Source organism: Pristis pectinata, chromosome 13 (assembly GCF_009764475.1).
Source record: "Pristis pectinata isolate sPriPec2 chromosome 13, sPriPec2.1.pri, whole genome shotgun sequence".
Taxonomy (NCBI): Eukaryota; Metazoa; Chordata; class Chondrichthyes; order Rhinopristiformes; family Pristidae; genus Pristis; species Pristis pectinata.
The window spans coordinates 53,420,198-53,442,931 of NC_067417.1; positions in this window are offsets into that span (position 1 = coordinate 53,420,198).

Sequence of the window (22,734 nt, forward strand, 5' to 3'; positions counted from 1 at the left end):
GATTGTCACAACATTTGTTTGCAAATAAAAGTTTAACTTCTTGAGGAATCTTCTGCTTCTGCTGGTCATCTATTTATTGCGGGTAACCACGACAGGGTCAGGAGGGGGCTACAGAGACGGGCAGGAGTTTTGGAGCTGGAGGTGGCTGTAGAGACGGGCAGGGGTGTTGGGGCAGGAGGGGCTGCAGAGGAGGGCAAGGGTGTTGGACAGGAGGGGTTACAGAGACGGGGAGGGATGTAGGGGCAGGAGGTGTTTGCAGAGACGTGGAGGGGTACAGTGGGCTTTACATACACGGTGTTATGAGTGAAGGGAACAGATCCAAAGGGTCTCGAAAGTAAAGGACTCTGAACACATTCTGGCAGGGATGAATTTTATTTTGAAAGACAATTGCTGGAAAAGGTAACGGGGCAACACACTCACACCCACTGTTGATAGCGAGCGTGGGGTAAGATACACTGAACTGGGTACAAACTATCAAGGAAAAACAATACGCTACCAGCCACCCCTTGGCTCAGTGCAGGCACGGCTCTGTGCTACCAAGAATATTAACTAATTTCTGCAGCAACGTTCCAGTTCCTCGCCCTGGATGAAGCAGACGTTCCTACTTCTACCAGGCAGTGCACATGTCACCAACAAGGCGTTTCTCGGAGACAAAAGAGAGAGAACCAAGTTCATGTGGCTCTCGTTCTCGTGCTGGAGGGCTGAAAAGGGCCAATGGGCAAGTGTGAAATGATGGGTGGGGTGGAGCCAAACGTTTATTGACAGTGGTGTGTTTTCCCACCAGGTAGGGGCAGTGTTGTCACGTGACAGCCAGGACCCTCCAGAATACCGACGGCGAGGGGTGTAGCGGGGTTACATGCACGGGGAGGGTTGCACCCGGGGTTACAGGGACTTGGAGGGATGTAGCGGGGTTACAGAGATGGAGGGGGGTGTATAGCGAGGATTGCGGAGACGGGCAGGTGTGTTTGGGAGTTACAGAGACAAGGAGGGGTGTAGCGGGGTTTCAGAGACAGGCAGGGGTGTTGGGGCAGGAGGGGGCTACAGAGATGGGCAGGGTTGTTGGGGCACGAGGGGCCTACAGAGACGTGCATGGATGTTCGGGCAGGAGGGGGTCCAGAGATGGGCAGGGGAATTTGGGCAGGAGAGGTCTAGAGAGACAGGCAGGGGTGTTGGGGAATGAGGGAGCTGCAAAGACGGGCATGTGTTTTGGGACGGGAGGGGGCTAGAGAGACGGGCAGTGGTGTTGGGGCAGGAGGTGGCTATAGAGACGGGCAGTGGTGTTGGGGCAGGAAGGGGCTACAGAGATGGGCAGGGCTGTTGGGGCAGGAGGGAGTCCAGAGACGGGCAGGGGAATTTGGGCAGGAGGGGTCTAGAGAGACAGGCAGGGGTGTTGGGGAAGGAGGGAGCTTGAGAGACGGGCAGGGGTGTTGGAGCAGGAGGTGGCTACAGAGACGGGCAGTGGTGTTGGGGCAGGAGGGGCTACACAGACGGGCAGTGCTGTTGGGGCAGGAGGGGGTCCAGAGACGGGCAGGGGAATTTGGGCAGCAGGGGTCTCGAGAGACAGGCAGGGGTGTTGGGGAAGGAGGGGGCTTGAGAAACGGGCAGGGGTGTTGGAGCAGGAGGTGGCTACAGAGACGGGCAGTGGTGTTGGGGCAGGAGGGGGCTACAGAGATGGTCAGGGCTGTTGGGGCAGGAGGGGGTCCAGAGACAGGCAGGGGTGTTAGGGAAGGAGGGGGCGAGAGAGACGGGCAGGGGAATTGGGGCAGGAAGGGCCTGCAAAGACGGGCAGCTGTTTTGGAGCGGGAGGGGGCTAGAGAGAGGGGCAGGGGTGTTGGGACAGGAGGGGGCTACAGAGTTGGGCAGGGATGATGGGGCAGGAGGGGGCGACAGAGACGAGCAGGGGTGTTCGGGCAGGAGAGGGTACAGAGACGCACAGGGGGGTAGGGCAGGAGGGGGCTGCAGAGATGGGCAGGGGTGTTGGGTCAAAAGGGAGCTACAGAGAAGGGCAGGGGTGTAGGGGTAGGAGGTGGTTGCAGAGTTTGGCGGGAGGTGGTGGGGCAGGAGGGGGTTGCAGAGTCGGGTTGAAGCATTGGGGCAGGAGGGGGCTGCAGAGAAGGGCAGGTATGTTGGGCCAAGATGGGCGACAGAGGAGATCAGGGGTGTTGGGGATGGAGGGAGTTACAGAGGTGGGCAAGGGTGTTGGGACAGGAGGGTTTACAGAGATGGGGAGGGGTACAGTAAGGATGACAGATACTGTGTTGTGAGTGAAGGGAACAGATTCAAAGGGTCTCGAAAGTAAAGAAATCTGATCACATTCTGGCAGGGATGGATTTTGTTTACAAAGACACGTGCCAGAATGTGCTCAGAGTCCTTTACTTTCGAGACCCTTTAATCTGTTCCCTTCGCTCACAACACCGTGTCTGCAAAGCCCACTACAACACTGCCCGTCTCTGGACCCCCTCATGCCCCAACAGCCCTCCTTGTCTCTGTAACACACTACTGCCCCAACACCCCTCCCTGTCTCGGTAACCCCCTCCAGCCTCTACACCCCTCCCCGTCTCTGTAACCCCTCCTGTCCCAAACCCCTCCCAGTCTCTATAAACATCACCTGACCCCACACCTCGCCCTGTCTCTTTACCGGTCCTATCCCAACACCCCTCCCCGACTCTGTAGACCCCTCCTGCCCGACACCCCCGCCCGTCTCTGTAGACTCCCCCTGCCCCAAAACCCCTGCCCGTCTCTCTAGTCCCCTCCTGGCCCCAACACACCTGTAAGTCTCTGTAGCCCCCTCCTGCCCCAATGCTCCTGCTCGTCTCTGTTACCCGCTCCTGACCCAACACCCCTGGCGTCTCCTGACCCCCTCCTGCCCCAATAGCCCTGTCCGTCTCTGCAGTTACCTCCTGCCCCAAAGTGCCCTGCCCATCTTTTTAGCCCCCTCCTGCCCCAAAACCACTGCCTGTCTCTGTAACCCCGCTGCACCCCTCCCCGTCCCTGTAACCCCGCTACACCCCTCCCCGTCTGTATTCTGGAGAGTCCTGGCTGTCACGTGGCAACAGTGTCTCGACCTGGTGGGAAAACACACCACGGTCAATCAAGGTTTGGCTCTACCCCACCCATCAGTTCACACTTGCCTATTGGCCTGATTCAACTACCTGGGCTGGACTCCCCAGCCCTCCAGCACTAGAAAGAGAGCCACATGAACGTGGTTCTCTGTCTTTTGTCTCCAAGAAACGCCTTGTAGGTCAGCTGTGCACTGCCTGGTAGAGTTAGGAACGTCTGCGTCATCCAGGGCGAGGAACCAGAACGGTGCTGCAGAAATTAGTCCATATCCCTGTTAGCACATCGCCGTGCCTGCACTGAGTCAAGGGGTGGCCGGGAGCGTATTGCTTTTACTTGATAGTTTGTACCCAGTTCATTGTGTGTGGGTGTGTCAATTTAACCACACGCTCGCGATCAACAGTGGGCGTGAGTGTGTTGCCCCGTTACCTTTTCCTACACCCCTCCCCGCTTGTTAACCCCCTCCTTCCCCAACACCCCTTCCCTTCTCTGCAGCCCTCTCCTGCCCCAATGCCCCTGCCGACCCTGAATACCCTTTCTGCCCAACACCCCTGCCCGTCTCTGCAACCCCCTCCTGCCCCTACACCCGTCCCCGTCTCTGTAACACCTTCCTGCCCCTACATCCCTCCCCGTCTCTATAACCCCTCTTGTCCCAACACCCCACCCAGTCTCTGTAATCCCCTCCTGTCCTAACACCCCTCCCCGAATCTGTAGCCTCCTCCTGCACAAAACACCCTGGCCGCCTCTGCAGCCCTCTACTGCCCTAACGTCCCTGTCCGACTCTGCAAACCCCTCCTGCCCAACACCCCTGCCCGACTCTGCAACCCCATCACCCCTCCTGCCCCAACACCCATGCCCGTCTCATAGCTCCCTCCTGCCTCTAAAAGCCTCCCCGTCTCTTTAGCCCTCTTCTGCCCCAAATCCCTGCCCTTCTCTGGAGCCCCCTCCTGCCCTACACACCTGCCCGTCTCTGTAGCCCCCTCCAGCCGCAACAACCCTGCCCTTCTCTGGACCCCCTCCTGCCCCAACAGCCCTGCCCGTCTCTGCAACAACCTAACTGCCCCAATAGCCCTGCCAGTCTCTGGAGATCCCTCCTGACCCAACATCCTTCACGTCTCTGTAGCCCTCTCCTGCCCTGCACACCTGCCCGTCTCTGTAGCCCCCTCCTGCCCTACACACCTGCCCGTCTCTGTAGCCCCCTCCTGCCCGACACCATTACCCATCGCTGTATCCCCTCCTGCCCCAACACTCCTTCCCGTCTCTGTAGCCCCTTCCAGCCGCAACAACCCTGCCCTTCTCTGGTCCCCCTACTGCCCCAACAGCCCTGCCCGTCTCTGCAACCACCTAACTGCCCCAATAGCCCTGCCAGTCTCTGGAGATCCCTCCTGACCCAACATCCTGCACGTCTCTTTAGCTCTCTCCTGCCCCAACACCACTGCCCTGTAACCCCCTACACACCTCCCTGATTCCGTAATCCACGCTACACCCTCCATATCTGTAACCCCGCTACACACCTCCCAGTTCCTGTAATCCCGCTGCACACCTCCCCGTCTGTATTCTGGAGGGTCGTGTCTGTCACATGACGGGGAGGGGTGTAGCGGGTTACAGAGTCCGGAGGGGTGCAACGGGGTTACAGAGAGAGGTAGGGGTGTCGCGCGAGTTACAGAGACGGGACGGTATGTAGTGGGGGTTATCGTGATGGGGAGGGGTGTAGTGGGTTTACAGAGATGGGGAGAGGTGTAGCGGCGTTCCAGAGACGGGGAGGATTGTAGTACGGGTTACAGATATGGGGAGGGGTGTAGCGGGGTTACAGAATCTGTGTGTTTCTTCAGACTCCAGCATCCACATCTCTGTGTCTCCACTTTTGGGGGTCGATGTTTCGAGCAGTGTCTATGGGGGCAGAGGGACGCTCGATGTTTCGAGGTCGAGAACCCTGTGTCGGAACGGAGAGTGTAGATGGGGGGAGGTAGTCGGTGTGAAGAGGTGAGGGGGGCTGCAGAGTGAAGGGGCTGCTGGGGCGAATGGAGCATCCAGCTGGGCCTCTGGTGTGGATCGGGGGCAGGGAGGGGGAAGGGAGAGGGGAATCTGTGGTGGGAAAGTGGGAGGGAGAGATAAGATGAGATAAGATTTCTTTATTAGTCACATTGAAACACACAGTGAAATGCATCTTTTACGTTGAGTGTTCTGGGGGCAGCCTGCAAGTGTCGTACCGCTTCCCGCACCAACATAGCATGCCCACAACTTCCTTACCCGTACGTCTTTGGAATGTGGAAGAAAACCGGAGCACCCGGAGGAAACCCACGCAGACACGGGGAGAACGTACAAACTCCTTACAGACAGCGGCCGGAATGGAACCCTGGTCGCTGGTGCTGTAAGGCGTTACGCTAACCGCTACACTGCCCCGCCTGCCAGAGGGGAGGGAGCGGGAAGCACGAGGGAGACTTTCTGCAATGATCAACAAAGCATTTGTTTGGAACCAAGTGGCCTTGCCTGGTGTCTCAGGGGTGGGGGTGTCTGTCCCCTTCCTACCCCTCCCGCGGGCTCCCTCCTCACCGTCCCCACCCCCGACACCCCTCCCTCCTCACCGCCCCTCCTCCCTCGACACCCTTCCCTCTTCACCACCCCTCCTCCTTGACATCGGTCTTCAATTACCCTCCCCCCACACTGCCCCTCCCTCCATACCATCCCTCCCCTCTTATAGCCCCCTCGACACCCCTCCCTCCTCGTCACCCCCTCCCCTCGGCACCCCTTCCTCCTCACCGCCCCTCCTCCTCGATACCCTTCCCTCTTCATCGCCCCACCCTCCTCACCGCCCGTCCCCTTTCACTGCGCCCGCCCCTTGACAGCCCTCCGTCCTCACCGCCACTCCAGCTCGACAGCCCTCCCACCTCAATGTCCCTCCCTCCTCCGCCCGGCACCGTCCCTCCTGCTCGACACCACTCCTTCCTCACTGACACTCCCTCAACCCCCCTCCCGCCTCACCGCCCCTCCCCCTCAAAACCCCTCCCGCCTCACCGCCCCTCTCCGTCAACACCCCTCCCTCCTCACCGCTCCTCCCCTCAACACCCATCCCTCCTCGATGTTCTAGAGAGAGAAGCTCCACACGTCGTTCCACAAGGTGACTCTGCAGGTTAAAGTCCGACCTGCTTGGCTGGTCCGTGCTTGATGCTGAATGCAGTCTAGTGTTGGAAACCTCCGCGTCTCTCCACCTCCCCCTCCGCTGGTTCAACACTTGTCTCCATTCTTCAAATCCAATTCGCTTTTACTGCTCTTGCACTGATTCACTGACTTCCACACAACTCGGGCACTTTGTGTTGGCCCCAGAGTTTGTGCAAATGGTATAAACCAGTGCAGTCCCAACAACAGCCCTGTGGGCATCTCACTGAGGATTATCTCTCTGCTGCACTATCGAATCCTGAGACTGTTGTCCTCTGAAATCCCCAGCAGTTGCATTGAATTTCAACCTTCCCCAATCTGCAGTGACTCCTACTTCAAATGTTTCCTGTGTACAGGTAATCCTCAGGTTATTGCACTGATTAACCAAGCCCAGTGCAGAATGATCTTCCTTCCAGTCCAGTGCTGGATTCCCAGCATTCTTTGTTCAACAGCTTCCCAAAAATCCCACCCCTGCTCCACATTAATGCCTTGGAATAAATACCCAGTACTGGTGTTCTGTGGATCCGCCCTTCAAACATCGGGTCGGTTATGTCAACGTTGATTGGTATTGGTTATTGGTATTGGTTAATTATTGTCACTTGTACCGAGGTACAGTGAAAAACTTGTCTTACAAACCGATCGTACAGGTCAATTTATTACACAGTGCCGTTACATTGAGTTAGTAAGATAAGGTAACATGTACATCAAAACACACAGTGAAATGCATCATTTACGTAGTGTTCTGTGGGTACCTGATAGAAGAGGAGAGAAGAGAGTTTGACTCAGGTGGGTGGGGTCTTTGGTTCTGCTGGCTGCTTCGCCAAGGCAGCGAGAGGTAAAGACAGAATCCAAGGAGGGGAGGCTGGGTTCCTTGATGTGCTGGACTGTGTCTACAACTCTCTGCAGCTTCTTGCCATCCTGGGCATAGCAGTTGCCATGTCAAGCCGTGATGCGTCCAGATAGGATGCCTTCTATGGTGCATCTGTAAAAGTTGGTGAGAGTCAAAGGGGACATAACGAATTTCTTTAGCCTCCTTAGGAAGTAGAGGCGCTGGTGAGCTCTCTTGGTTGTGGCATATACGTGATTTGACCAGGACAGGCTGTTGGTGATGTTCACTCCCAGGAACTCTAAGCTCTCAACCCTCTCGACCGTAGCACCGTTGATGCAGACAGGTGCAAGTAGACTGCCCCTTTTCCTGAAATTAATGACCAGCTCTTTTGTTTTGTTGACATTGAGGGAAAGGTTGTTGTCATGACACCATTCCACGAAGTTCTCTATCTGCTTCCTGTACTCCAACTCATTGTTGTTTGATATACGGTCTACAACAGTGGTATCATCTGCAAACTTGTAGATAGAGTTCGAGCAGAATCTGGCCACACAGTCATGAGTATCTCGGGAGTAGAGTAGAGGGCTGAGGATATAGCCTTCTGGGGAACCAGTGTTGAGAATAATCGTTCCGGAGGTATTGCTGCCAATCCTCACTGATTGGGGTCTGTTGGTCAGAAAGTCAAGGATCCAGTTCCAGAAGGAGGTGTTGAATCCCAGGTCTCCGAGTTTGGTGACGAGTTTGCTTGGGATTATAGTATTGAAGGCGGAGTTGCAGTCAATAAACAATAGTCTAACGTATGTGTCTTTACTGTCCAGATGCTCTAGAGCTGAGTGTAGGGCCAGGGAGATGGCGTCCACTGTAGACGTGTTTCGGCGATAGGCGAATTGCAGTGGGTCAGGATTGTCCGGGAGGCTGCAGTTGATGTGAGCCATGACCAACCTCTAAAAGCAGTTCATGGTGAAGGATGTCAGAGCCACTGGTCGGTAGTCATTGAGGCATGTTACCTTGCTTTTCTTCGGTACCGGGATGATAGTGGTCTTTTTAAAACAGGTTGGAACCTGAGATTGAGTCGGGGAGAGGTTAAATATGTCTGCAAATACTTCCACCAGCTGATCAGCACAAGATCTGAGCACACGGCCAGGGATACCATCTGGGACAGGTGCTTTCTTCGTGTTCACTCTCCGGAAGATTGATCTGACGTCCTCAACAGTGACCACGGGTTCAATTGCATTGGAGGCTGTCAGGGTGGGTGGTGACAATCCACTTCCCTTCTGTTCAAAGCGGCCGTTGTCAGAGTGCACATAGTCACTGTGAGAGGCTTTGGCACAACAGGCTTCGGCATCAACAGGAGGAGGCCATCTGCAACAACACTGGTGAGCAGCTGGTGAGTAAAGGGAATGTTTACTGTTATTGTTATAACTTTTCAGTAGACTACAGCTCGGTAGGAAAAAAACTAGTTGAGATGGAAGGCAAGGCAATGTGGTGCAGCTGCGTGATGTTGGAGCTAGTGGACCCCGCTGTGGTGCACGGTGACCACATCTGCAGTAAGTGCTTGAGGCTGGAGGAACTTCGACTCAGAATTGATGAGCTGGAGTCACAGATTTAAACACTGCAAAGCATCAGGGAAGGAGATGGCTATGTAGATGCTGTGCATCTGGAGGCAGTCACCCCACTTAGAGCAAGTACTTCCAGTGTCCAGGAGGCAGACAGATAGAGATGACTGTCAGGGGAGAGAAAGAGAAAGGGAACAGACAGACAGAGCAGAGGACCCCAGAGGCTGTTCCCCTCAAAAACAAGTTTTCCGCTTTGGACTCTGTTGAGGGGGACGACCTCCAGGGATCAAGAGACAGTAGCCAGGTCTCTGGCACTGGGACTGGTCCTGTAACTCAGAAGGGAAGGGAGGAGAGGAGGACGGCAGTAGTGATAGGGGACTCAAAGTCAGGGGAACAGACAGGATGTTCTGTGGACATGAGCGAGAATCCCGGATGGTATGTTGCCTCCCAGGTGCCAGGGTCCAGGATGTACCTGATCAGGTCCACAGCATTCTTGTGCGGAAGGGAAAACAGCCAGAAGTCGTCGTACATGTTGGTACCAACGACGTAGGTAGAAATACGGATGAGGTCCTGAAAAGTGAGTTAAGGGAGCTAGGCAGAAGGCTGAAGAACAGGACCTCAAGGACAGTAATCTCAGGATTGCTTCCAGTGCCTCGTGATAGTGAAGGTAGGCATAGGAGGAGATGGCAGATGAATGTGTGGCTGAGGAGTTGGTGCAGGGGGCAAGGTTTTAGATTTCAGATCGTGGGGATTTCTGGGTAAGGTGTGACCTGTACAGAGTGGACGGGTTAAACCTGAACCCGAGGGGAAGCAATAGCCTTGCAGGCAGGTTTGCTCGTGCGGTTCGGGAGGGTTTAAACTAGTTTGCAAGGGGGCTGGGAACCGGAGGGATAGGTCAGTGAAGAAGTGCATGGGGTAAATCCAGATCTAACATGGAGAGTCTTTGATGAAGAAGAAGCAGAGTACAGGGTATAAAAGTTGTCAGGTGGATGGGCCAAACTTCATTTACTTAAATGCAAGAAGCATCAGGAAGAAGGGGGATGAACTGACAGCTTGGATAAGTACACGGATCTATGATATTGTGGCTCTTGCAGAGACTTGACTGTCACCAGGCCAGGAATGGATACTTTAACGGAGGTCTCCGCAGTCCAAAGCAGCAAACAGTGATTTATACAGATATTGTCACACACACTTAATGAATTCGGCTCCACGAGTTTCGGCCAGACCTCAGAGAACCAAAGACAGGCATCGCACCTATTGTCCAACATAATTGAGTTATAATCAAGAGATTCAAAGACAGGTCTCACTCTCGTTGTTGAAAACAAGCTTCCTTCAGTCCTTCTATTACACCCACCACCCTTATCGTCTAGTATTTTGGCCTGCAACCAAGGTCCCGGACACAGCAATTAAAACCTTATCCATTGAGTCAGCAGTTTGCATGCTTTTGCCTGCGAGGTATTTTTCCATCAGCTATAGGTGTGGTTACAGTTTTTTTAACCCTTTACCTCCTCAGCGTGGCATTCAGGATGTAGTATTCAACTGCATTCAAAGTTGGCTTAGCGGGAGAAGCCAGAGAGTGGTAGTAGATGGTTGTCTCTCTAACTGGAGGCCTGTGACTAGTGGTATGCCGCAGGGATCAGTGCTGGGTCCGTTGTTTATCATCTATATTAAAGATTTCGATGATACTGCAGTAAACTCGATGAGCAAATTTACGGATGACATCAAGATTGGGGGCGTAGTGGACCGCAAGGAAGGCGATCAAAGCTTGCAAAGTGATCTGGACCAGCTGAAAAATGGGCTGGAAAATGGCTGATGGAACTTAATGCAGACAAGTGTGAGGTGATGCACTTTGGGGGGGCAAACCAGCGTAATGTTAACACAGTGAATGGTAGGTCTCTGAGGAGTGCGGAGGAGCAAGGGGACCTGGAAATACAGATCCATGGTTCCTTTAAATTGGCATCACAGGTGGATAGGGTCATAAAGAGAGCTTTCGGCACATACACTTCATAAATCAGGGCATTGAGTGCAGGAGTTGGGATGTTATGTTGAAGTTGTACCAGACGTTGGTGAGGCCACATTTAGAGCGTTGTACCTGCAGGAAAGATATCAATAAGCTTGAAAGAATGCAGAGAAATTTTACGCGGATGTTGCCGGGACTTGAGGAACTGAGTGACAGGGACAGGTTGAATAGGTCAGAACTTTATTCCCTCGACCGCAGGAGAAGGAGGGGAGATCGCATAGAAAAATACAAAATGATGAGGGGTATAGACAGGGGGAATGCATGCAGGCATTTTCCCCTCAGGTTGGGTAAGACGAGAACTGGAGGACAGAGGTTTAGGGTGACAGATTAAATACTTATAGGGAGTCTTGAGGGGGAAGTACTTCATTCAGAGGGTGGTGTGAGTGTGGAACGAGCTGCCAGCGGAAGTGGTAGATGCAGGTTCAATTGTAACGTTTAAGAGAAGTTTGATAGGTACATGGATGGGAGAGGTGCGGAGCGATATGGTCCAGATGCAGGTAGATGGGAAGAGGTAGAAGACCAGGCCAGCATGGATGAGATGGGCTGAAGGGCCTGTTTCTGTGCTGCAGTGCTCTATAACTCGCTGACTCCATAACGTGATTCATTCGGGGAGGCAGAAATAGTCTCTCTGTAATCAGAGAAAACAATGAAGACCAACAACAACCTTGAGACAGGATACCCTGAGGCCCTCTTCATTATCGCAGGTGACCTCAACCAGGCCAGCCTCACGAATGTGTTCCCAAAATACTACCAGAACATCTCCTGCTCTACCAGGGGCCCCAACACCCTTGACCACTGCTATACAGCCATCAAAAACGCCTTCCGATCCATCCCTCACCCTGACTTTGGGACATCAGAGCACCAGGTAGTTCTCCTTCTCCCTACATACAAACAGAAACTCAAACGGGAGGATCCGGTTCGGAGAGTCGTGCAATGCTGGTCTAAGGAAACAGATGAGCTCCGATGTCACCGCTTTGAGACAGTGGACTGGTCCATGTTCAAAGACTCAGCTGCCAGCCTTGATGAGTAACCGACCACCATCATAGACTTTATCAGCAAATGTGTTGACGACTGTGTACCAAGGAGGATGATACTGGTGTTCCCAAACAGGAAACCATGGATGAACCGGGATATCCACACTCCACTGAAGTCGAGGACTGCTGCACACAAATCTGGTGATCCTGACCTGTACAAGAAATCTAGATATGGCCTTAGGAATGCTATCAGGAATGCTAAGAGGCAATATCGACTCAAAATAGAGTCCCAGACCAGCCGCCAGTTTTGGCAGGGCTTACATGCCATAACAGGCTACAAGACGAAGTCGGGCTGCATAGGTAACAACAACGCATCCCTTCCTGATGAGCTTAACACATTCTATGCGAGTTTTAGAACAGAAAACAGTACAGCTCAATACAGGGCCTTCGGCCCGCAATATTATGCCGACCTTTAAACCTCGCCTAATACCATCTAACCCCTTCCTCCCACATATCCATCAATTTTAAATTCCTCCGTATGCTTTTCTGGTAATCTCTTGAATTTGACCGATGTACCTGCCTCCACCACCGCCACAGGCAGCGCATTCCATGCACCAACCATTCTCTGGGTAAAAAACCTTCCTTTGATATCTCACTTGAACTACCCACCCATTACTTTAAAGCCATGCCCTCTTGTGTTGTGCATTGGTGCCATGGGAAAGTGGCACTGGTTGTCCACTCTATCTATTCCTCTTAATATTTTGTATACCTCTTTAATTGTCTCCCCTCATCCTCCTTCTCTCCAAGGAGTAAAGCTCCCTTAATCTCTCCTCATAATGCATACTCTCGAAACCAGGCAGCATCCTGGTAAATCTCCTCTGCACACTTTCCAACTCCTCCAAATCCTTCCTATAATATGGCGACCAGAACTGGACACAGTACTCTAAGTGAGGTCTAACTAGAGTTTTATATAGCTGCAACGTTACCTCGCGCCTCTTAAACTCGATCCCTTGGCTTATGAAAGCTAACATCTCATAAGATTTCCTAACTACCCTATCCTCCTGTGTGGCAACTTTCAGTCATCTGTGGATATGGACCCCTAGATCCCTCTGCTCCTCCAAACTGCCCAGAATCCTGCCATTAACTTTGTACTCTGCCTTGGAGTTTGTCGTTCCAAAGTGTACCACCACACACTTCTCCGGATTGAACTCCATCTGCCACTTCTCAGCCCAGCTCTGCACCCTATCAATGTCCTTCTGCAATCTTCGACAATCCTCCACACTATCCACAACATTTGTGTCATCTGGAAACTTGCTAACCCGCCCTCCTGCTCCCTCATCCAAGTTATTAATAAAAATCACGAATAGCAGAGGTCCCAGAACCGATCCTTGTGGAACACCGCTAGTCACAGCCCTTCAATCTGAACACACACGTGTGGCATCGGTACTGTTTTTTAGAGAAATATAAAAAGGTAACACTAATGAATGATCTGTTCAAGAATGTAAAGGTTTGCCCTGTTTTGTAATTGTATATAGTTTGTCTTTTATTATGAATAAAGTTTATTTTGAATAAAAATAATTCTCCCACAGTATACTGCTAATAAACGTGTTTTAACATAATTAATCTGTGGCACTGTGTTACTTTGCAGCAGACAGGAGTGGGAACTTAAAATCGGGAAACAAAGCAACTTAACCTTCTGCAGCAGCCCCCCATGTGGGACTTTGTCAAAGGTCTTGCTGAAGTCCATACAGACAACGTCCACTGTCTTCCCTTCATCATCCTACCTGGTAACCTCCTCGAAAAACTCTATTAGATTAGTTCGACAAAACCTGTCATGCACAAAGCCATGTTGACAATCCCTAATCGGGCCCTGTCTATCCAAATACTTATATATCCTGTCCCTCAGAATGCCTTCTAATAATTTATCCACAAGTGACGTCAGGCTCACCGGCCTATAATTTCCTGGCTTATTCTTGAAGCCTTTCTTGAACAATGGAACAGCATCAACTATCCTCCAGTCCTCCTGCACCTCACCCCGCCTAAGGATGTTTTAAATATCTCTGCCAGGGCCCCTGAAGTTTCTGTACTCTCCTCCCACAAGGACTGAGGGGACACCTCGTCAGGCCCTGGGGATTTATCCACCCTAATTCGTCTCAAGACAGCCAGCACCTCCCCTTCCGTAATACGGATACTGTATGTGACCTCACAGCTCTTTTTCCACAGTTCCATAGACTCTGTGTCTGTCTGGTACTTAACATCACAGATGGAGGAAATTTGGCCTATTGAATGCAAGTCAGCTCTTGGGGGACGATCCAATGAGTCCCATTCCCCCTTCCATATTTCTCTGCACTCTATAACTTATTCTGCCTCACACACACCCACCAACTCCCATTTGACTCCTTCTGCCATTAACTTAAACTCCGTGGTAATTTCCCAGACCCGGCACGTCACTGGGATGTGGGAGTATCAGATCGCGCAGAGGAAGAACACACAGTAAGAGAGAAGGTGCAGAGTGCACACAGACTGTGCCCAAGGTAAGCACCAGACCCTGGAGCTGGGAGGTAGCAGTGCCACCTGCTGCACCACCACACACCGATGTGGGAGGCAGTGTTTAAAACACATTTCACTTTTACGTTCACCTTCAGTTCCATTCAGCAGACTGTTCTCACTTTTCCTGTAACTGCTCACTTCCACGTGTTACATTGGAAATGATCCACATGGACATCTTCTGTAAATGTCACTCATTTCCACGTCCTCCATCCTCTAGGTAATGCTTTGATGTTGATCCTTAAATACCCAATAATTCTCAGCGTTATCCCTACACTCTTTCTTTAACAAAGGGAAAACATTTGCCAACCTCCAATCGTCTGGCACTACCCCAGTGGTCAGTGTGGATGCAAGGATCATCCCCAAGGGCTCGGAAATCTCTTTACTTGCTTCCCGTAGTATCCTGGGACATATCCCATCCAGCCTCATCGACTTATCTATCCAAATGTTCAGGAAGCCAGGCAGATTATTGAGGAACAGGACCTCAAGGGTAGCAAACTCGGGATTGCTGCCGGTACCACGCAAGAGTGAAGGCAGGAACAGGAGGAGGTGGCAGATAAATGTGTGGCTGAGAAGTTGGTGCAGGAGGGAGGGTTTTAGATTTCAGTATCATTGGGATGACATTCAAGGTAGGACATGTACAGAGAGGACGGGTTACACCCGAAACAGAAGGGGGCCAATATCCTTGCGGCTAGGTTTGCTAGGGTGGTTCGGGAGGGTTTAAACTAGTTTGTGAGGGGGAAGGGAACCGGCGGAGTAGGTCAGAGGAAGAAGGGGATGGAGAAAAGTTAGATAAAGCAGGTAGAGGCTTTGAGGAAGGAGAAGCAGAATACAGGCTATAGAAGTAGTAAGGTAGATGGACTGAAGTGTGTTTACTTAAATGCATGAAGCATCAGGAATAAGGGGGATGAACTGAGGGCTTGGATAAGTTTGGCAGACAGTGATATCGTGGCTATTACTGAGACGTGACTGACGTCAAGACAGGAGTGGATATTGAACATTCCTGGTTTTCGGTGTTTTAAGAGGGATAGGGAGGATGGGTGAAGAGGAGGAGGGGTGGAAATATTGGTCAGGGACACTGTTACGGCTGTAGAAAGGATGGATGTTGCAGAAGGATCATGTCTCGAGTCCGTACTGGTGGAATTAAGGAACAAGAGAGGAGCTGTTACTCTACTAGGAGTATTCAAAAGGCCCCTGGTAGCAGTAGAGATATAGAGGAGCAGATTGGCAGGCAGTGTTTGGAGAGAAGCAAAAATAACAAGGTTGTTATAATGGGAGACTTCAACTCCCAAATATAGACTGGAACCTGCTTAGTTCCAAAGGTTTAGATGGGACGGAATTTGTTAAATGTGTCCAGGAGGGATTCCTGACGCAGTATGTCGACAGGCCGACCAGAAGGAATGCCATGTTAGATCTAGTTTTAGGAAATGAACCGGGACAGGTGAAGGATCTATTGGTGGGTGAGCATCTGGGGGACAGTGACCATTGCTCCATAACCTTTAAAATTGTCATGGACACGGACAGGTGCAGAGATAAGAGGAGTTTTAACTGGGGAAGGGCGAACTATGAGGCAATAAGGAGAGAACTTTGGAGTGTAAATTGGGATGTCCTTTTTGAAGGGAAATGTACCATGGAGATGTGGTCGATGTTCAGGGATATTATGCAGGATGTTAGTGATAAATATGTCCCGGTGAGGCAGAGAAGGAATGGCAGGGTGAAGGAAGCGCAGGTGACGAGAGAGGTGGAAAGACTTGTTAGGGAGAAGAAGATAGCATACGTAAGTTATAAGCAGCAAGGTTCAGACAGGGCCCGTGAGGAATATAGAGTAGCAAGGAAGAAACTTAAGAAAGGGCTGAGGAGAGCTAGAAGGGGACATGAAATGGCGTTGGCTAGTAGGGTTAAGGAAAATCCCAAGGCCTTTCTCACGTACGTGAAGGGTAGGAGGATGGCTAGAGTAAAAGCAGGTTCGATTAAAGGCCAAGATGGGAGAATGTGCCTGGAGGCGGCGGAAGTCGAGAAGTTCTCAATGAATACTTCTCTTCGGTATTCACCGAGGAGAGGGTTCTTGATGAAGCGGAAGGGAGTGCTGGTAAAGGTAATGTTCTCGAGTGTGTAGATATCAAGAGAGAGGATGTATTGAAGTTGTAAAATAATATTAAGACATTATAAATCCCGGGCCTGACGGGATTTTCCCCAGGCTGCTTCGAGAGGCGAGGGAGGAGATTGTTGAACCGTAGTAAGGATCTTTGAGTCCTCGTTGTCCACGGGGATGGTGCCGGAGGATTGGAGGGTGGCGAATGTTGTCCCTTTGTTCAATAAAGGTAGCAGGGTAGTTCAGGGCATTATAGACCGGTGAGTCGCACGTCTGTGGTGGGTAAGCTGTTAGAAAGGATTCTAACGGATAGGATCTATGAACACCTAGAGAATCATGGACTGATTAGGGACAGCCAGCATGGCTTTGTGAAGGGAAGATCTTGCCTCACAAGCCTGATAGAGTTCTTTGAGTAGGTGACGAGGAAGATTGATGAGTGTAGTGCGGTGGATGTGGTCTATATGGATTTTAGTACGGCGTTTGATGAGGTTCCTCATGGTCGGCTTCTTCAGAAGTTCAGAGGCCAAGGGATCCAGGAAAGCTTGGCTGTGTGGATTAGGAATTGGCTTGCAGAGGATTGTGCTGAAGGGAGTGCATTCGGATCGGAGGGCAGTGACAAGTGGTGTCCCGCAGGGATCGGTTCTGGGACCTCTACTTTTTGTGATATTTATTAATGACAGACGTGGGTGTGGAAGGCTGGGTTAGTAAGTTTGCGGACGACACTAAGATTGGCGGTGTTGTGGATAGTGTGGAGGGCTGTCGGAGCTTACAGAGGGATATTGATAGGATGCAGAGCTGGGCTGACAAGTGGCAGATGGATTTCAATCCGGAGAAGTGTGAGGTGGTACACTTTGGAAGGACAAACTCCAGGGCATAATACAGGATAAATGGCAAGGTACTTGGCAGTGTGGAGGAGCAGAGGGATCTGGGGCTTCATATTCACAGTTCACTGAAAGTTGCCTCACAGGTGGATAGAGCAGTTAAGAAGGCCAGTGGGATGTTGGCTTTCATAAGCCGTGGGATTGATTTTAAGAGCTGGGAAGTGATGATGCAGCTTTACAAAACTCTAGTTAGACCACACTTGGAGTACCGTAGTCTGTTCTGGTCGCCTCATTATAGGAAGGATGTGGAGGCGTTGGAGATGGTGCAGAGGAGATTTACCAGGATGCTGCCTGGATTAGAGGGTATGGAATATGAGGAAAGGCTTAAAGTGCTAGGGCTTTATTCACTGGAAAGGAGGAGGATGAGAGAAGACATGATAGAGATTTATAAAATATTGAGAGGAATAGATAGAGTAGACAGTTTGCGCCTCCCCTCCAGGGCACCAATGCTCAAGACGAGAGGGCATGGCTTTAAGGTTATGGGTGGGAGGTTCATGGGTGATGTCCGGGGGAGGTTTTTCACCTAGAGAGTGGTTGGTGCGTGGAATGCGCTGCCTGGTGTGGTGGTGGACGCAGATACATTGGACAGGTTCAAGAGTTTGTTGGATAGGCATATGGAGGAATGTGAGATAGAGGGATATACGGCAGGAAAGGGTTAGATAGTGTGAGGGTGGTTTGATGGACGGCACAACATATGTGGGCCTAAGGGCCTGTTTTGTGCTGTGTGGGTCTATGGTTCTATGGTTCTTTGGACCTATCTGTCTAAATGTTTTTCAGAAGATCCAGCACATCATCCTTCTTAAAATCAACATGTTCGAACGTCAAGGTCTGTCTCACAGGTGAATATTGAAGCAAAATATTCATTAAGGACCTCCGTTTCCTCCTCCGTCTGCATGCACATGTTTCCTCCTCTATCCCGAATCAGTCCTACATTCACTCTAGTCATCCTGCTGTTCTTCACGCATGACTAGAATGCATTGGGGTTTTCCTTAATCCTACTCACCAAGGCTTTCCTCGTGCTCCCTTCTAGCTCTCCTAATTCAATTCTTAATCTCCTTCCTGGCTACCTTGTAACTGACCTGAGCCCGTCTGATCCTTGCTTCGTAAACCTTTAGTAAGTTTCTTTCTTCCTCTTCACTGGATATTCCACATCTCTTGTCAACCATGGTTCCCTCACCCTACCATCCTCTTTCTGCCTCAATAGGAAAAACCCATCCAGAACTCCCTGCAAGTGATCTCCAAACAACCTCCACATGTCCATTGTGCGTTTCACTGAGTACATCCGCTCCCAGGTTCCTGCCTAATAGCGTCACAATTCCCCCTCTCCCAATTAGATACTTTCCCATAAAGTCTGCTCCTAACCCTCTCCAAGGCAAGGGTAAAGGTCAGGGAGTTGTGGTCACTGTCTCCGAAATGCTCACGCACTGAGAGATCTGACACCTGACCAGGTTCATTGCCTCGTACCAGATCCAGAATGGCCTGTCCTCTGGTCGGCCTTTCTACGTATTGTGTCAGAAATCCTTCCTGGAGGGTTGAGAGCTTCAAGTTTCTGGGAGTGAACATCACCAACAACCTTTCATGATCACAGTACAGTAGTATAGTGGTTAGCGCGACGCTATCACAGCGCTAGCGATCGGGGTTCGATTCCCGTCGCTATCTGTAAACAGTTTGTACTTTCTCCCGTGTCTGCGTGGGTTGCCTCTGGGTGCTCCGGTTTCCTCCCACATTGCAAAAATTATGGGGAAGTTAATTGGGTTTTAAATGGGCAGCACGGAGTCGTTGGGCCGGAAGGGCCTGTTACCACGCTGTATGTAATTTTTTTTAAAAAAATCACGTAGATGCCACAGCCAAGAAAGCTCACCAGCTCCTCTACTTCCTCAGGAGGCTAAAGAAATTTGGTTTGTCCCCTTTGACTCTCACCAACTTTTACCGATGCACCATAGAAAGCATCCTATCTGGATGTGTCACGGCTTGGCACGGCAACTGCTCTGCTCAGGACCGCAAGAAGCTGCAGAGAGTTGAAGACATAGCCCAGTGCATCACGGACACCAGACTCCCCTCCATGGACTCTGTCTTTTCCTCTCGTTGTCTTGGTGTAGCAGCCAGCATTATCAAAGACCCCACTCACTCGCGACATTCTCTCTTCTCTCCTCTGCCATCGGGTAGAAGATATAGGTGACTGAGGGCACGTACCACCAGACTTAAGGACAGCTTCTACCCCACTGTGATAAGAATATTGAACGGTTCCCTTATACAATGAGATGGAATATGACCTCACAATCTACCTTGTTATGACCTTCCACGTTATTGCACTGCACTTTCTCTGTAGCTGTGACACTTTACTCTGTACTGTTACTGTTTTTACCTCGGCTACATCAATGCACTCTGGACTAACTCAATGTAACTGCACTGTGTAATGAACTGACCTGCATGATCGTTTTGTAAGACCAGCTCTTCGGTGACAATAATAAACCAATACCAATACCAATACACACCTAACAAATTCCGCCCCATCCAAACCTTTTGTACAAAGGAGGTGCCAGGGAGGTTGAAATCACCCATGACAACAACCCTGTTATTTTTGCACCTTTCCAAAATCTGCATCCCGATCTGTCCATCTGTGTCTCTGTTTCTATTGGAGGGTATATAACATGGGTGTAATTTGGCGGTGCAGGCTCGTTAGGTCGGAAGGGTCTGTTACCGTGTTGTATAAATAAAGTTTAACAACAAGAGTGATTGCTCCCTTCCTGCTTCTGACCTCCACCCACACTGACTCTTGGACGATCCCTCCACGACTTCTTCCCTTTCTGCAGCTGTGATACTATCCCTGATTAGCAATGCCACTCCCCCAGCACTTTTACCTCCCTCCCTGTACCTTTTGAAACATCTGAACGCCAGCAGATCCGGCAGCCATTCCTGCCCTTGTAATAGCCAAGTATCTGTAATGGCCACAACATCGTAATTCCATTTACTGACCCACGCTCTAAGTTCATCACCCTTGTTCCTGATACTTCTTGTATTAAAATAGACACACTTCACTCCATCCAACTGACGACAATTTTCCCGATCAGCTGCCTATCCTTCCTCACAGCCTCTCGTCACGCTGCATCAACCTGCACACCAACTGTCCCGTCCTCTGACCTGTCACTTGGGTTCCCATCCCCCTTCGTGACATGGTGTCATGACAACAACCTTTCCCTCAATGTCAGCAAAATAAAAGAGCTGGTCATTTACTTCAGGAAAGGGGATGGTGCACATGCATCTGTTTACATCGAAGGTGCTGAGGTCGAGAGAGTTGAGAACTTCAAGTTCCAGGAAGTGAACGTCACCAGTAGCCTGTCCTGGTCTACTACGTAGACACCACGGCCAAGAAAGCACACCAGTGCCTCGACTACCTCAGGAGGCTGCAGAACTTTGGCAGGTCCCCTTTGACCATCACCAACTTTTATCGATGCCCCATAGAAAGCATCCCCAGGCCGGATGCGCGACTATCATCCCCCCGGACCACATCGACAATTCCTGGGACCACCATCGCAACCACCTCCGATAGTTGTGGAAGTGCGGCAGCCCACACTCCTGTAAAAAGGTTACATCAGTCTTGACCTTGACAAGATACTGCAAGGCATCAACACAGCGCACAGAGCTCTCCACACTGCGCACGGTCACAGATGCCAGATTTATCTCCATTGTTATTTGAGTTGAGGGATCACATGGATTCTGCTCTGGGGAGGAAACTTCTCCATCACTGAAGTCTCTTGGTGACGCTAGATGGAGTAAGTCGTATTTTGGCACTGCTCCACTCCTTTTTAATTTTTCCCTACACCCTTTCACTACCGATGTTAAAGTATTAACAATACTTTTATAATACTTTTCTATGTTCGGACTTTGATTTTTAACTGCTGGAAATGACTACCAGAGGGAAAGCAGCAGCTGAATCTTAACTCACTTTGGAAGCTATATCCAAACTGCTGGATGAAAACAATGAAAAGTTCGATCGAAGATTTTCCACTTTGGAAGTGTTGTTAAAGGAGATCGAAGTTAGATTAATGGCACTTAAACAGGAAAACGTGAAGCAACGGAAACTAATTTCTAATCTGGAGGAAGATGGCAGACAAACAGATCACAGATTAGACTCACTGGAAAAGAAATTAGTCTCGATTACTCAAGCACCGGAACAGTACAGACAGAAGACGATGGACTTAGAAAGTTGAAGTCGGAGAAAAAATCCAGTGGATAATTGGTCTCCGTGAAAACGTCGGAACTGGTAATCTTATTTAATTCTTTACCAAATTTTTGATGGATGTGTTTGGCTCTGAAGTTTTCTATGCTCGTCCTATCCTTTATCGGGCTCACAGAGCTCTAAAACCTAAACCTCTTCAAGAGCAGAAACCACGACCATTAATATTGAGATTCCACTATGTGAATACTAAAGTGCATTTAATTTGAATTGCTCTTCATAAAGGAATTATCCAATACAAAGATTTAAAATTCCGTCTGGTTGAAGGTTACAGTCCAGAAATTATCTGAGAGACTGCTTTTTAATCCGATCATGTCGCAGCCATATCAAAGGAGATTTCAACCTGTGCTGCTCTTCCCAGCTCGTTTAAGGGTTGCTCTCTGAAAATCACGTAAATGGTTTGGATCCATGGACGAAGCTGAGAAGTTTCTTGACGATCAACTTTCGACTTCAGATGACCAATAAATGTAGTGTTTTTTTTAAATTTTTCATATTAAGTCAATAACTCCCTCATGGATCTGAACTTTTTAAGTCCGGAGTCTCTGCCCTTTGTTAACACTATCGTGTCTGGTTCTGGGATCTGGTTATTTATCGTGCTCGTATATTAGTATTCTTTCTTTCTTACCTGTTATTATTTTATTTTATTATTTTTAATTGTTTATCTTTGAAATAATTAAGGATTTGATTTGGTGATTGTTTCTTTTCTTTGAAAAAACCCTGTTTTTTTTAAATGTCGCCTGTCAGAATTTTTAACTGTGCAGAAGATTCCAGTGATTTTTTTTCTTTATATGTTTATGTGTCTGAAATGTTTATGGTTCTTCTGTCTGAATGTTTTGACTAATAGTGGTGTTTTGCATTTCTTTTAATTTGGAAATTTGCCATCAAGAGAGGTGGGGTTAAGGGAATAAGTTAGCTTTCTGGATGCCTATTGGCCAGTTTTTTTGCTTTTGTGGGTGGGGGTGGGGTTATTCTTTGTTTAGTCTTTCCTTTCCGGGCTGACCTAAAATGGAGAGGTTTGCTAAGGCTACTGGGGAGAGTGTAAACTAGAACTGTTGGGGGGTGGGATCCGTACTGGAGAGACTGGGGAAGAGATGTTTGCCTCGCAAATAAAGGAAACTAGGAGTAAGTACCATAGGCAGGTGATAGAGAAGGGACGTGTTCAGACAGGCTTGAGGTGAGTCTATTTTAACGCAAGGAGTATTGTGAAGAAGGCGGATGAGCTTAGAGCTTGGATCGATACTTGGAGCTATGATGTGGTGGCCATTACGGAGACTTGGATGGCTCCGGGGCTGGAATGGTTGATTCAAGTGCTGGGTTTTATATGTTTCAGGAAGGACAGAGAGGGAGGCAAAAGAGGTGGCGGAGTGGCACTGTTGATCAAAGATAGT